The sequence below is a fragment of the Puma concolor genome, chromosome C1 (genome assembly GCF_028749965.1).
Source record: "Puma concolor isolate L17-30 chromosome C1, mPumCon1.1.hap2, whole genome shotgun sequence".
In the NCBI taxonomy this organism is placed as follows: Eukaryota; Metazoa; Chordata; class Mammalia; order Carnivora; family Felidae; genus Puma; species Puma concolor.
The window spans coordinates 221966763-221982811 of NC_141674.1; positions in this window are offsets into that span (position 1 = coordinate 221966763).

Genomic DNA, 16049 nt, shown 5'->3' on the forward strand with positions numbered 1-16049 from the left:
CTCTGGCTCTGGACAAGGGCCCCTTCTCCCCCTCACCCAGCAGCTCTCCCACAGTGCCCCTTGCCGGGGGTCTGCACGGCCAGCCTTGCATCACTCTTGTTCTGCGGGATCCCTAGAGCAATGGTCCTCACACTGCATCCAGATCAGATGGTCCAGGGATCTGTTAAATCCAGATCCTGATTTAGCAGATTGAGGGGAGGGCCTGGGAATCTGCATTCCTAACAAGCTCCTGGGAGATGCCCACGCTACCAGCCCCTAGAGCACATTTAGGGTCTCGAGGCAGGTTCTCAAGCTGGGCAGGGTCAGAATCACCTGAAGGAGCTGCTCTCAGAACGATGTCGGGGACATGTTAGAGGGCAGATGGCCGGGTGCCACCCCGCAGAGTTCTGCCCCAAGGGCTCGCGGCTGGACCCGGGACTCTGCATGTCTGCCGTGTTACCAAGGGTGCTGAGCAGGTTCAGGGCCAGGCTTCGAGAGCCACCGTCAGAAGCAGAGGTTCGGACCCTGACTGCACAGCAGACCACCTGTGGAGCTGCTCAGCCGTGGGGATTTCAGCTCTGTCTCCACGGGCAGGATTTACTCTAACGGGTCCAGGTGGGGCCCAGCATGCTGTTGCCTGAGGGTGGTCAGGCCGCCTGCTCCTCCGGCCCCTGCCCCTGTCCTGCACGGGACTCTCCCTGCAGATGCACGGGAGGCCTGCAAGGACCCCCCCGCCTGTAGCTCTGGTTGCATAACCGGGTCTTCGTGGACACCGGTCTGCCCCCAGGCTAACTCAGGGGAGGGCTGTGGTCTCTGCCAGACGAGCAGGAAGGGAGCAAGCCAGGTGGCTGGCCCGGGAGCCTTCTGTCCCCTGCTGCTTTGCCTGAATGACCCAGGTGCGTCCTCCCCAGCCGGCACAGCGGACACTCCTGTCATGAGGTCTCGGGGCGCCCTCTACCGTCTGACTCGGGAACACTAAGCGCGGCCTCTCGCTGAGGTCACTGGGAGCTGCAGACACCCAGGCTTCGGCCCCGGAGGACAAGGCCCAGCCCACCTCAGATCTCCTGGAAGGGTGGGCAGGACCCCAGGGCTCACAGCCCTTCCAGCCGTCCCCACGCAAGCCCGAGCCTTGCTCCTTATTAAGTCCCAAAGACATAGGTCCTCCTACCCATGGGCTCCTTCTGGATGTGCCTCTTCTTGGACCCTTCCTGCAGCTGCCACCAGCTCAGCCCCCATCCACGGCCTCCGTTTGCTTCTGGAAACGTCCACACTGCTCATCCCCTCCAGCCTGGGAACCTGAGCCCTGGCTGCAGGCCTGCTCCCAGGGTGCGCCTTCGGGCCCCTGCGCTGTGCCTCGCTGCTCCAGCACGGGGGGGCCTCCGTCTCCGCCCTCCCCGAGCCCGGGAGCTTTGCCCCCTCTGGAGCCTCCGCCATCCCCAGCGCACAGTCACTCTGCCCCACGTCCCGCCCTCCTGCTTGGCTCTGTGTTCGAGCCACTTTCCGAGCCACTGGCTGCTCGAGCGTTCCCAAGTGTTTCAGGCCTGGAACTCTCCTGTCGCCCCGTGGGTGGGGCTTGGTGACGTGCTGACGAGCTGAACACACGGCGGGGTCGGTGCCCGGCCTGGGGCCCCCCGTGCGTGTTAGGGCCACATCCTGCAGGCCTCTTCTCACTCAGCTGTAACCTGGGCATCTGGGCCAGCGCCTGGCTGTGTGTGCCGTTCTCCGGGTCCCCTTGGGAAGCACCAGCCCCTCTGCACCTGCAAGTGAGGGGGCGCTTCTCACACTCACCTGTTTTGTCCCCAGATTCATGGTTTCTGACTGTGCGTGTCGTTTTGAGAAAAGGATTTAATTAAATATCATAGAATCTAATGAACATGAAAAGAGTGTTGTGGATGAAAACAAAGTTGCTTTGGAAAGGCCCACTCGAGGTGGACGTTTCTGGAAACTACTGTCAAGTTAGATGTGGCCTGGACGATGCTGAGGCTGGGGCCAAAGTCCTCACATTCCCCAGGGACCTGCCTTCAGCGTCCCCCATCGGAGAAAACCAGACCCCAAAATCTCGGCTGGCGCATCCCCGCCGCGGGCACCAGGGGGCGCCATCCCCACGGGAATCCTCGCAGGCCAGAAGGCGCCGTGCCCAGAGGATTGACGGTCAAGACGGGTACCGTGTAGATTTGAACGCTAAGATGTGTAAGGTCCATACGATTCTTCGTAAAACTCATCTTTGTCTTTAGCTGATTTGTGAGAACTTCTGATCAGGTCCCAGTTTGGTCCCCGAGAGGGCTTCTCCTGAGCCCGGGACACCTGGGCCTGGGGTGGCATTGAGGCCAGGCAGTGGGGACCCGTCAGGATTCTAGGGTGGACTCATAAAATACGGGGGGACTCGATGCTAACAAAGCACTCACTGACTATTTGAAATTCGAATCTAAACGGGAAACCTGTATTTTTATTTGCTAAATCTGGCAATCCCACGTGTGTGGCTCTGGGCAGAGGCTGGCCGGGAGAGGGGGCCCCAGTCCCGGAGGGGACACATGTCTTTTCCAAGATGCTTCCTCCTGGAGCTGTGGGTCTCTGGTCCTGACCCAGACGGGCAGGTGGGCTGCAAGCCCGCACTCCCCAGGTCAGCGAGGCTCCTGGTTCGGCACACCGAGCGTCTCCACAGCTGGAGAGAAGTCGAAGCGGCTGGAGCGGTGGGGTGCAGCCCGCTAGCCCAGCAGGGCAGGGTGGGGCCGGGACTCGGGGCAGAGAGGCACTGGCCTTAGATGTGCGCTGTCACAGGTGCCTGGGGGCCACGGCATGCCCACTCTGGGTGCTTGGTGCCCCCAGACCCCCAAAGCTGCTAGCACCCCGGCCTTCCTTCTGGAAGTACTCCCTGAGAAGGCAGCCCGGGGCCCCAGCACCACAGTGGTGTGAGAACTCCGCTGGAGGTCATAGTTGCGGTCCCGGATGGATGGGAAGAGAGACCCAGAGGGAGAGGCCCCCAGCCCCCCAGGGACAACGTTCGGGGATGCAGAACGTGGGAACCCCCCCATACGTCCTCCTCCTTCCAGGTGCTGAGGGCTTGCAAGGGTCGCACCCCAGCACCCTGAGACTGAATCAGTGCCAGCTCAGTGTGTGGGCGTGCACGAGCATGGGTGCCCGTGTGTGCTCCGTTGGGGGGTGGGGTCCCAGGGGGCCCGATGGAGGACTGGATGGGGCTGGGGACAGGCGGGGGAAGCCAGAACCCAGGCATGTTGCCCTGGCCACCCGGGGCTGCTCTGAGACCTCAGACCAGGAGAAGCGTTTATCCACTGCCTTCTGTCTCTGCTGCTGGGGGCCGGGCCCCTGGCACTCCAGGCGGGGTGCCCGCTGGGTTCCTGCAGGCGTCCAATGCTGGGTGAGGCCTGGGAGCTCTCCCTGCGGCTGACACTGCCTCTGTGGGGCAGGAGGAGTGAGGGGGGAGCTGCCCCAGGACCTTGTACTCCTCAGTCTTCCTGTCTCAGGTGTCCCCTAAGGACACAGAGCCAGACCTGGGTCCACACTCGTGAGGAAGGCAGACCACAGCGCTCTGCGTGGCAGAAGGCGGTGAGCCTCGGTGGGCATTCGTTCCCCTTGTCGTGTGATACAACACGGAGACGCTGGCTCGGATGATCCCGTGTCTGGGGGTGTTCTCCCCACCGAGGACCCCACTTCACTTGCTAAGGGCCTGGTGCCCCCACAGCAAATGTCTCCGAGTGGATGCTCTATGCCGGCCCTTCACGGACCACCCACTGACCTCCTCGCTCCTGGTGAGTCCAGAGCTGTTCCCACCTTCTCCGTTGTATTGGGGAGGGGACTGAGGCTTTCCAAATTGAGGGACCTGCTGGAGACAACAGTGAAGGGTAGAGGCCCGGGGGCGGCCCCGGGGGAGGGCCCGACTCCCTCCTTCCCTGGGCCATCGTACACCCTGAGCCGGTGTGCACGCCCGTCCCTCTTCCAGAGTCTTGTTCAGAAGGCCCGGCCTGCCCCAGCTCCGGCATTGCTAACGTGCTCGCAGGCCCGGGGGTTGCAGGGCCTGACGCCTCCAGTGGGCTGCCCAGAGAGCACGCTCTGGCCCGTCCCTGGGGGCACAGGCCCCTGGGTGTGCTGCAGGCCCCCCGCCCCGGCTTGGGGTCCGCCCCGGCCGAGGGACTCCTCCAGGATGGCTGCCACAGCGGGACAGCAGCTGACTGGCTGTGGCTCCGGTTTAAATTTGTCCAGCTATGGGTCTGGGTCTGTCTGACCGGGGACTTCGAGAGCCGGGTGGGCACACAGGGCCTCCATCCAGACGCGGGCACGGGCAGGGGGCAGAAGTCTGGTGGGCGGATCCTGGGAGAGAATGCCACAGTGGTGTTCTTCTGACGCCAGCCCTTCCGACCAGAGTCTGGTTCCGCGAGCAGGGAGTAAGCGCAGTGAGAAGAGAGTGCCTGGCACAAGTGAGCGGGTTACTTCCGGCCACTCCTCCGTATGGGCGTCCCTGATGCCCACGTGATCCTGAAAGGCTCACTAGAGAATCCACTCAATGTCAACCCAGGGACAGCCCACTTCCTCGAAACCCACACCCCCTCACGTCCCAGAAGTACAGCAGGAAAGGGCTGAGGGGGGAGAGGAATCTGTTCTTGGCCAGTGGGGGTGTGTCCCAACTCTTCTAGGCCTGGTGTGTGACGGGGGCTTGGGGACAGTGGGGACGGTGGGGACTGTGGGGACAGTGGGAAACCGGGGCAGTGGGAGACAGCGGATGACAGACACTGTGGGGACAGTGGGGTGCCACGGGGACTCTGGGCGCCGGGAGCAGGCCGGGCGGTTGTCCAGGGGCCAGGCCGGGAGGAGGGCAGTGAGGTCTGACCACAGGTCGCCAAGGTGACGGTGGCATCACAGAGATTTGCACACAGATTTCCGAGAGCTGGCCCTTCTGTGGGGCTCACGCAGGTGCAGTGAGGGGAGCGTGAGGGTCTCTGACGCCCAGCTGGCTCACCTCCGCCTGCACCAGCCTGGCCCCGCCCGAGGGAAGGGCAGGACGTGCCTAGTGCCCCAGGCTCCCCTGGTGCACCTCTGCTTCTGATCGAGGAAGCACACCGAGGGGACGGACCCTTCTTTCCTTGGGTGGGTCTGTGTTTCTGCGCCCGGAGAGGATTCGGGGTCTCCTGGCCTCTCACCCTCTGGCCCCCCGGCCTCCCCACCCAGGGAAAGGAGCAGCTGGCAGGTGCGGTCCGGGAGGCAGCACGTGAGGCTGGGGGAGAGGGGCTTGCACGGGGCATGCCGGGCTCCCTGCATCGTGGGATCCAGGACCTCAGGGGGCGGAGGGAGTCCTGTGTCACCCGGGCCCGCCGTGAGCCTCGAGGGGCCCTCACACACTGATCCTGCTTCATAAACAGGAAACGGAGGCCGGGAGGGTGAGAAGCCCCACGGGATGATTGCTCCGTCCTGAGCCTCCCTCTCCCTCTGCTACTCCGGGAGGTGAGGGCAGTTCAAACCCAAGCTCTTCAAACCCAGCTCTCTGGACGCCCCTCTCCCGCAGGGAGACAGCTGTCTGCTTCTTCCCGGCCCTTCTCCAGTTGGGGATCTGGGGCTGGGCCGGTTCCCCGTGGGATCTAAGGCCAGCTCCTGGGGTGCAAGGGGCATCAAGGAGCGGCAGGTCCTGCTGGCCGCCGCTGCCCAGCACTGCACCCCCTGAAAGCCTCACCTCCCTCTGAGAAGAGCCAAGGGATCCTGGGTGTTGGGACCTGGCCGAAGGCGCAGCCACGCATGCACGGACCCCCCCTGCCCACCCCCCCCCCACCCCCGGCCTAGGAGCAGGGCACTGGGCGCTGGCTCCAGATCACGGCTGTGCTAAGGGGAGAGCATCTCGGCTTGTTAACCGGGAGGCCCGGGGCAAGTTACTCGGTGCCCTTGGGCCCGAGCGTCCTCATGTGTAAAGTGGAGACTCGGGCGCCGATGTCACGGGGCTGTGAAGGGGACCGAAGGGCAGGACCTGGCGTGTGGGAAGCTCTCAACAAATGCTAGCTTCGCTGCCCTCTGAGCTGCTGTGTCCACCTCCCCATCCTCGTCCTGAGGGACAAATTTTGAGAAACGGACCAAGTGATGAAATAACGTCTAGGGAACCCCTGGCATCTGGCGTTAGCTGCTGGTGATGTCAACAGGATTAAAGGCGTGAGCCCCGATTTAGTGGGACAGGGGGAGAAAGGCTTAAAACACGAATATTATCAGGGCCGGGTAAGATATGGTGCCCATGAAACAAAGAGGGAGTCACAACAAAACTAGCATTCGGAAGACAAGGACTGTTACCGGCAATTCAAAACATAGTCATCTAAATTTTAAAAATCAACAGGAAGGCGGGAGGATAGAGCAGAGAAAGCCTCTCCTAAATTAAAACAAAAAGACGAAAACATGGAAAGTGACCGGAAATGCAGGAACGTTAGCAGGTCAGTTCGGGAGATCTGGTGTGGACAGCACACCAGTAAGACGAGAAAAGTTCCAGCCTGGAAGAGGGTGTCCAGAACGACAGGGTTCCCTCCTTCTCCTGTCCAGAGGAGAAGACCCAGACAGACCCACGAGAAAGCACCACTTGGGAAATGTCAGGACACTGGAGACAAAAAGCCTACAAGTTTCCAAACTGCAAGGGCAAACCGTATAAAAGGAAAGAGAATTTCAGCGGCCTCTGATCTCTCTATGGCCACACTGGAGGCTGGGAGACACGGCGGGGTGCCCCCGGCACCTGCGGGGGAACCAGGACCTGGTGCGTAAACACTCTAGCGGCCAACCACTGGGAGATTATGTGGACAGCACAGACCTATAAGGATGGAAATGTGTTCTCTTTCTTGGCAAGCTGCTGGGCCTGGGTTTTGGGGCACAGTGTGCAGGGAAACTACGCAATATGCGAAATAAGTTGTGTCACCCCGGGGAGCGGTGAAGGGAAGCCCCAGAGCAACGGAGGTGCTGACGAGGGTGCTGACGAGGGTGCTGATGGGGGTGCTGCGGGTCTGGGCAACCAGCACTCCAGAGGAGACGTCGGGAGGAAGGGAAATGAAAACTACACATGATCTGATACATTTGAGCATTTGGACAAGTGTTGAGCATTAAAAACTCTGAGCATTTGGATTGTCAATGGGTATATGGAAAAACAACACTTTTTGAATATAAATGAACAGGGGCGCCTGGGTGGCTCAGTTGGTTAAGTGTCTGATTTCGGCTCAGGTCACGATCTCACGGTTCGTGAGGTCAAGCCCCCCCGTCGGGCTCTGTGCCGAGAGCTTGGAGCCTGGAGCCTGCTTAGGATTCTGTGTCTCCCTCTCTCTCTCTTTCTGCCCCTCCCTCAACTTGCTCTCTCTCTCTCTCTCTCAAAAATAAACATTACAAAATAAATTTAAAATAATAGTAATACATAAATACGTTTTAAAAAGCAAGGCAATAACCAACTCTGGGAGAAAAAAAAGGATGGAAAATGGGAAAACATGGTAGTATCATCAGAAGGTGCTATTTAGCTCAGAAGAACATTTCCTTTACATAGTCATAATCCTGTGAGGCCTGAGTATCGATTTCACCTAAACTTGGATGTGGCTGTGTTGGGAGGAAAGGGAAGGGGAAATCGCATGGAACAGCAAGACTCAACAGATAAGGTCTAAATGTATGCAGGGGGTGTATGAGTTCCTTCTCCCAGTGTAGGGAGTCACCCCAAAGTGTCTGGGCCCAAAACCACAGAACCCCAACTGAAAGACGTTTATCGTCCCCCAGTTTCCGTGGGTTAGGAATCCAGGCCCAGGACAGCAGGGTCTTCTGACGTGGGGTCCCTCACAAGGTATCAGCTGGGGCTGTGGTCATCTGAGGGTCTAACTGGGGAAGGGGCCGCCTCACTCACAGTGCCATTGCCAGGATTCCGATCCCTAACAGCCTCTCAGCGGGAGGCCTCTCTCCGCTGCTTATCACAGGGCCCATCCTTTGGGTGGCTCCCACTGAAGCTGCTGCACTCCCTCAAAGGGAAGATTCTGACTCCAGAAAGGGCACAAGGGAAGGTGAGGAAACGGAAGTCTTTCCGCAACCTAGTCTCAGAGACGGCCTCCCGCCGCACTCGCCGTACTTGCTAACTGGAATCCATCACTAGTTTCCTCCCACACTCAGGGGCAGGCACACCAAGGGTCAGGACTCACTGGGGGCCGTTTCAGCGGCTGCCCACAACAAGGGTCTCCAGAGAAACAGAATCTACAGGATGTGTCCGGAGAGAGAAAGGGAGAGAGATTTAAGGAATGGGTTAACGTGATCGTGAGGGCTTGCAAGTCTGAAATCCGCGGGGCAGGCGGGCGAGCCGGGGAAGAGTTGCAGCTTCCGCGTCCGCTTGAGTCCAAAGGCCATAAGGAGGCAGGGTCCCCTCTTCCTCAGTCTTTCCTCTTCCGTCCTTCAACTGATTGGACAAGGCCCACCCACATTATCACCGGCCATCTGCATTCATTTAAAAATTCCCTTCGTGGTGACCTCGAGACTGGTGTTTGAGCAAACACCTGGGTGCCGTGGGCTGGCCCGGGTGACACACGGAGTTAACCATCACAAAGTATAAACCGATTCTTTGGAGATATGTAGGCGAAGGCCAGAGGTAGAGCTGATAGAGGTGAACACGATTGCTTCTGAGAGGCAAAGCTGGGAGTTGGGGAGGGACAGGCTGGCGGCCTTTCTCTGCAGGGGTGGGGCGTGTGGCATGAGGCCGCCAGCCAGTTATTCCTTGGGCTGAGTGAGGGCAGTGTGATGCTAAGGTCTCTCTGTGATTCCTGTCCCCTCGAGGTCCTCACGGGGGGCTGGGCGATGACAGTCTGCAGAGTATGCCCTTTACGGGACGCCTGCCTGTAGGCGGAAGGACTGGGGGGTGGGTCCTGGGCCACCTTAGACCATGGGCTGGGGACTGCTGTGCAGGAGTGGCTGCCCGGCTCGGCCTGGCTGCCCCCAGCACGTGCACAACGGCCACCCTTGGGGGTGGGTGGGTGTTGGGCGCCCACAGGCAGGGCAGCGTGTAGCTGGTGGAGGCGGATGTCACCTACAAGCTGTCTGCAAGGGTGGGTTTGCTGCTGCAGGAGAATTGGAGCACAGGCTGGCCACCGCGGATGAGGACGGGGCAGCAGAGGGGGTCCCGTTCGGGGAGGAGTTGGGAGAGACCAGCCAAGGCCAAGGGCCAACTCCATGCTCCCTGAGATGGGACCAGGGGGCAGTGACCACCAGCCGGGTCCTGCCGGCAACTGGGGCGGCCAACGGCACTTCCTCTTGTGGTTGGGGAGGGGGCCCTGCCAGCAACAGACCCCAGGGGATGGCGGAATCTCCCCCCCACCCCCCCCCCACCCGCCACCAAACACTGGCAGGTGGCTGTCTTTGTGAGGCTTTGAGGCCAGGCACGGGATTCCAGGACCCGCCATGTTGAGGCTCCTAATTGCAGGAGAGGGACCCAGGCTGGGCCAGTTTCTCTGCGGCCTGAAATAGATCCATTGTTCACCCCTATTCATTGCCACATAAAAGCCGGATTTATGGGAACCGGGGCTCAGTGTGTTTCTCAGCCTGGCTGAGGCGTCTGGGCAGCATGGCCCCGTCCCGCCACCATCGGGGGTTCCTCAGGCTCTCTTGTCTTTGAGGGGCTCTGCTGGGTGCTGGGCACCAGCCATCCTGCTCCCCCTGGCCAGCCGCCCACCTGGCCTCCTCCCTCTGACTTTCTGGCTCCTTCTTCCCTGATGTCGGTGGAAACAGGTTGATAAAGGAGCAGGTTGCCTGTTTCCCTTCTAGCTGGTTGTCCTAGATTCGTTGACTCATCCAAGAAGCAGGTATTGTGAGCCCGGGGGGACGTGGGGAGCCGGGGGCTCTGGCTGGGCAGGAGCCCAGCTGGGCCGGGAACGGCACCTCGGAATTAAAGGGCTGGAAATGCCTTTGAAACGCACGCTAAATTGGTCTCCTTGGACGGCTGGGAGGCAGCCCGAGGACCTTGAAGCAAGACCCAGCCTCCTGCTTTGCTCCCAGGGAGAGGCCCGCCTCTCACTCCGTAAGCAGGCCAAATACTGGGCACACGTTGCAAACAAAGAAATATTTTTAAAGTGGAAGAAAAAGAAAAAAAATGATACCCCATCCCCTACCCTCCATTTCCTTTCTCCGAGTACATGCTCAGGGCTGCTGGCCTGGTGTGGACAGATGCCCCCCTTCCCCCATCCCCTCTCTGTCCCCCCAGGCCTCCCCCATCCCCTCCCTGCCCCCCCAGGCCTCCCCCATCCCCTCCCTGGCCCCCCCAGGCCACCCCCATCCCCTCCCTGTCCCCCCAGGCCGCCCCCATCCCCTCCCTGTCCCTCCAGGCCGTCCCCGTCCCCTCCCTGCCCCCCAGGCCGTCCCCGTCCCCTCCCTGCCCCCCCCAGGCCGCCCCCCCCATCCCCTCCCTGCCCCCCTAGGCTGTCCCCGTCCCCTCCCTGGCCTCCCCAGGCCGCCCCCATCCCCTCCCTGTCCCCTCAGGCCGTCCCCGTCCCCTCCCCTCCCTGCCTCCCTAGGCTGTCCCCGTCCCCTCCCTGGCCTCCCCAGGCCGCCCCCATCCCCTCCCTGTCCCCCCAGGCCGTCCCTGTCCCCTTCCTGCCCCCCAGGCCGCCCCCGTCCCCTCCCTGCCCCCCCAGGCCGCCCCCCCCCGTCCCCTCCCTGCCCCCCTAGGCTGTCCCTGTCCCCTCCCTGCCCCCCCCAGGCCGCCCCCCCCCCCGTCCCCTCCCTGCCCCCCTAGGCTGTCCCCGTCCCCTCCCTGGCCTCCCCAGGCCGTCCCCGTCCCCTCCCCTCCCTGCCCCCCAGGCCGTCCCCGTCCCCTCCCTACCCCCCCAGGCCGCCCCTGTCCCCTCCCTGTCCCCCCAGGCCGTCCCCGTCCCCTTCCTGCCCCCCCCAGGCCGCACCCCCCCCCCCCCGTCCCCTCCCTGGCCTCCCCAGGCCGCCCCCCTCCCCTCCCTGCCCCCCAGGCCGCCCTCATCCCCTCCCTGCCCCCCAGGCTGCCCCCTTCCCCTCCCCCTCCCCAGGCCGTCCCCATCACCCCTGCCCCCCCAGGTTCAGGTGCCACCAGGGTGCTGTCCCTCCTGCTCCAGAATCAGACTCAGACCACACACATCCCCCCCTGACTGCGTCTTCGCAGCGAACGATACGTTTTGGACACCTGCCAGGTCCCGGTGTGTTAGAGTCTCTTACGCTTCCTAATGGCTGATGACACTGTGGCGTGGAGCTTCTGGGCCACGGCACGGCGGACGTGGGGTGCGTGACTCTCCGTGGCGCGGCCCTGCTGTGTGTGGAGGCGTGGTTAGCAGCACCCCCGGCCTCCGTCCGTCCCCTAGACCCCGGTCAAGACAACCCGAAATGTCTCCAGACCTTATCGCGCATCCCCGGGAGCAAACTCCCAGGAACCCGGCCTCTCGCTCTGTGGTTCGCCCAAAGCCGCGTTCACTCAGCAACCGTGTTGATGAAGAGCCAGGCCATTTGAGGGCCCCACGCGGCGTCCCAGTAAACATCTTGAAGTGCGTCTTACATGCGTGGCTTTACTTTATCCAATCGGCCTCCCAGTCGGATTCCCTACAGACAGCCTGCATCCGGGCAGCTGGGACGCGAGGGCGCGTGAGCCTGTCCAGAGCTCTGCTCATGTGCTCACGCGGATCTGTAAATTTTCCCAAAAACAAAACACAAACCAGACGGCGATATTTTACCAACAAGGAGTTAAGCCCATGTCCTTGCTCTGCTGCCCACGTGCATGTGGTGGGCCGGCCGTGGGCACCTGGGGACTGTGGAGGGGATCGTCCACGAGGGTCTTGTGGGACACGTTTAGGAGGCCTGCGATCACTCCCAGGCAGAGAAACTTCTCCATCGTTGCTGTCTTCGGAACCGTCCTCAGAATAGTCCTGTCACCGCCTTGCTGGTTCACGGTGGGGGATGGTGGGGGTGGGGGGGAGGCAAGAGGTCGCGTCACATCTCGAAGGCGCCCCCCAGCGCCTGGTACCCAAAGTGTGAGCGGGGAGAGGAGGCCAGGCAAGACGGGACTTGCAGAAAGGCAGAAGCCACTCCTGAGAATCGAGAATCGAGAATCGTTTAAGTGACCGATGCCCTTCTCCCTGATGCTCTGGCAAAACACGAACCGCGGGCGGTCCCCATTTCTCGTGCCACGGGGGGCCCCCATTCATCTCCTGTGCCAACCTGCCTGGGCCAGAGGGCACCCCAGGAACTGGCAAACGTTATTTCTGGGCGTGTCTGTGACGGTGAATCTGTGAACTCTTACGTGGTCTGCCCCTTCTGCATTTAAGGACCCTCGTGAGGATGTGGGCCCCACGCGGACACCCCAAGGCAAGGTCCCCGCTCGTGAGCTGAAACTTAGCCCCACCTGCCATGTGGGTTCTGGGGGTCAGACGTGGTTGGAGCTGTGATCCTGGCCCCCGAAGGCCCAGTTCTGCCCAGCAGCCTCTACCCCGCGCATGAAGCAGATTCAGATACAGAAAGAGGCTCCGTGTCTGCTGTCTCAGGGACATCGGGGACACGTCTGGAGGGGAGGATGCCCAGGGAGAAGGACGCGGCGCTGCCTCTGGCTGGAGTGGGAGTGCCTGGCCACCCCTGCACCTTCCCTCCCGGGTTGCTGCCTCCGCGCCTCTCCCTGCCTGGCTGGTGGCTGGGCCCCCAGGAGGGGCCTGTTGTACCATCACAGAGCCCTTCACGTGCCCCAGGGGTGCTCGGGGCCCGCCAGGCAGCCTTCGCGTCCTCGGAGGGTCTTTCACGAAAGTGTCTCCCCAGCGCCTGACACGCCCCCATCCCCTCCCGCCCACCTGCAGGTGCGCCCGCCTGGGTCTGTGGCCCTCACTGCGGGCAGACGGACGGACGGAGGCCAAGCCGCCGCTCCTGAGCTCTGAGCTCTGAGGCAGGTGGCCGTGCTGGCGTCCCAGGGCCTCCGTGGGGCCCAGAGGGAGGCGCTGAGGTTGTCCTGGTCCTCGGTGGTGGGGGAACCTGGAGGAGGGCCAAGGCCTTGGCCCGGAAGGTGCTGGGTCAGCTCAGCTGGGTCCTGGGGTTGGGGGAGGACCCGTGCCAGCCCAGAAGGAGGGGGAGGGAGGACAGGAAGTGCAGGGCCAGCTCAGGGAGAATCCTGGGGGAGCAGCAGTGGTGGGGGGAGCAGGGGCACAGACCCGGGAGACAGTGGGGGTTGGGGACGGCTGGGCTCAGGCGGGAGGTGGTGAGTGTTGTTTCAGGACGGGGTCCACGTTAGGAGCGGCTGTGATGAGGGCAGGGCCGGGTGTGCGTGATGCCCCCGCCTCTGGATACTTCAGGCAGGTGCAGGTGGTGGGGTCCCCGGGGGCTTCTCCACCAGTCAGTCCTGATCCCAGACGCAGCTGCCTGGAGGAGGATACCCTGCGTCTTCGGTGAAGTGCAAGCCCATCCACCGCACACACGGCAAGCGCGCGAGGCCTCCCTGCGCAGCTCTCCCTGGGACCCTCACTGCCTCTCATCTTTCCCCGACACGTGCCCCCTTCCGTGGGAGGCTTTGTGGCTCTGTGACCTTCTGAGAATTGACTTTCAGCGAACTTGTGGCTGACGGCCTCATTCTTGAAGCCTGAGCCTGGCCTGCCTTCTGGAGAGGGGCCTGGGGTAGGGCGTCCGTGGCTAGAGGCCCCCCGTGCGCAGGCCGTCCCAGGGATTCTGCGCTGATGTGAGTCACAGACGGTGGCCACGGGATCCAGGCCGGGGGGAGGGAGAGAGGCCTGCCGAGGGCAACCGTGTCCCCGGAGGCCTCTGCAGGAGCAAAGGACCAAGCACTGAGCGGGAAGACAGTACCTCGTTGTTAGGAGTTGAGCCGCGTCCCCCGCAGAAAGATACGGCAAAGCCCACCGCCCCCGGTGCTCCAGCCCTGGGACCTGTTCGGGAGTAGGGCTGCAGCAGACGTGATGAGTCAAGGGCAGATGAGGTCCTGCGGGAGAAGGGTGGCCCTGATTTCAAGCCGAGGGACGTCTGGAGCCAGCGGAAGCTGGAAGAGGCAGGAGGGACCCTCCCCTAGGTACCCTGGAAGAAGCTGGTCTTGCCCACACCTTGATTTGGGGCTTCTGACCTCAGAGCTGGGGGAGAGGTCACTGCTGCCACTTCCGGCCCCCCAGTTTCTGGTGCCGCATTATGGTGGCCCCAGGACACTTCCTTTCCCCCGTGTGCTCGCGTGTAAGGGGACTCTGGCCTCTGGGACCGCTGCAGCCCCCAGGGTCGGCCTGGGCTTCCACAGCGCAATCTGCCCCCTGGGATGACACAGCCACGCTGCGCGGTCTGCCAGGAAGCCTGCGCTTCCTCCCACAGTCAACCCCGGCTTTCTCCTCCGGGAAGCCCTCCTGGCTGTCCCCGCCCGATCGCAGCCACTTAGCAGCAACATAAGTGGCGCCGGACCAGGGCTTCTTGAGTGAGACAGGAAACGCGGGGTCCCCACCAACACAAATCAATGAGCTCACGGCAAGTCTGAAGAGGGACGGGATATGTACGCTGTTTCCAAGAATCTTCCACAAAATGTGCATCCATTGCACGGGACACGTCAGAGTTACCTACTAACACAACAACACGGTCACTCTACAGTTTGGAAGCGTGCTGGACAGCACTCAGTCATGCAGCAGAAGGGCGTACCTTCTGTGGTGGGGAAGCTGAAGCCACGCGCCGGCCGGCAGATCCCCCCCCCCCCCAGGAGCTGTCTGCCGCGCTGGGCGCCAGGACCCAGCGTCCTGGAGGGAACGTCAGAGGAGCCCACGCGGAGGGGCGGCTGTGCAGGGACTGGCCTGCGGGCCTGGCAAGTGTCAGGGTCGGCAAAGGCAAGAAGAGGAGAGGTTCCTTCAGGCGGAAGGAGACCCGGGGGACGAGACAGCTGAAAGTGACGTGTGCTTCTGAGGGGCCTTTGGCTGGAGGGACCCTTCAGGGACAACAGCAAACTGAATCGTGGAAATCTGGGTGGCAGCAATGTGCCACCATCACTGCCCTGACCGGGGTGGCTCCCACGGCAGGACCCACGGGCACCAGGCAGCCGGCGGGCAAGGGGAGGGGGTGTGTGGGGGCACCTGCAGACAGGCCGACACGCAAGTCGGGGTTGGAGGCACCCAAGGTGGGGAGGAAATGCCCGTTTTCTCTAAAGCTACAGAAAAAGTGATCCGGGAGCCCGGCCCGCAAGCCGGGGGCCGGGCTCCCGGGCTGCTGTGTCCCAACTGCGCCGTCAGAGGCAGGCCGGGCCCTCCGGGGGTCTTAGCCGCCCGGGGCTGACCCCTCCCTGCTCCACCGTTCGGGCGCCTTCTGCCGCGGCCTCTGTACTGGGCTTCGGTTCAGAAGCTCAGCCCTTACAGCCCCAGGCAGCCCCGGGGCAGAACCGGGCCAAGGGAACCGTGTCTGAGCGGTCCTGAGCGCCCACAGGGGCTGCGGTCCCGTGGTGGGAGGTGCCCATGAATCCACGAGGCATGGGGTCCGCGGAAGGGATGGGCCCGTGTCAACGGCCCCGGGGCCTCGCGGTGCCTGTCGCTTCAGGCGGCCGTGACTGTGGAAGGGAGATCCGTGATGCCCCGGGTCCGTGCTTTTACAAGCGGTGCCACCAAACTCAATAATTTCCCGTTTTTCCCAATTCATGACTTTGAGCTCAAAACCGCACCAGCCAGCAAGGACGGCCAGCGGAGGCTGGGACACGCGACCGCCCCCCCAGCTCCCGGGGCAGCTCCTCTGCTGGGGTCTGGGCTGGGGCGCGTGGCGCCGGGGTCCTGAGCGTTCCCAGCCCAGTCAGGGTGCAGCGGAAGCTGATCCGGGTGGGACCGGCAGAGGGCAGCTGGCAGGGCAGGGTCGCGCCGGACCGCTCATGGTCCGGGCGTGGGCTCCTGTCTAGACGCGTGGCCCGAGTCAGGGCCGGGCCCGGCTTCCTCCGTGTGTCCACGGTGAGACCTCAGACAGGCTGTCTGACCCCCCTGAGGCCGTCTTGCCCGCAGCCGGGTTGGGGTGTCCGGATCACGTGCGCCCCTTAGAGACACTGGCAGTCCTAGCGGGAGAAACTGGGCACGGCTTAGGACCTGCCGTTGAAAGACAGAGCCTCCCGAAGGAACCTGGGGACAAAGGATGTTCTC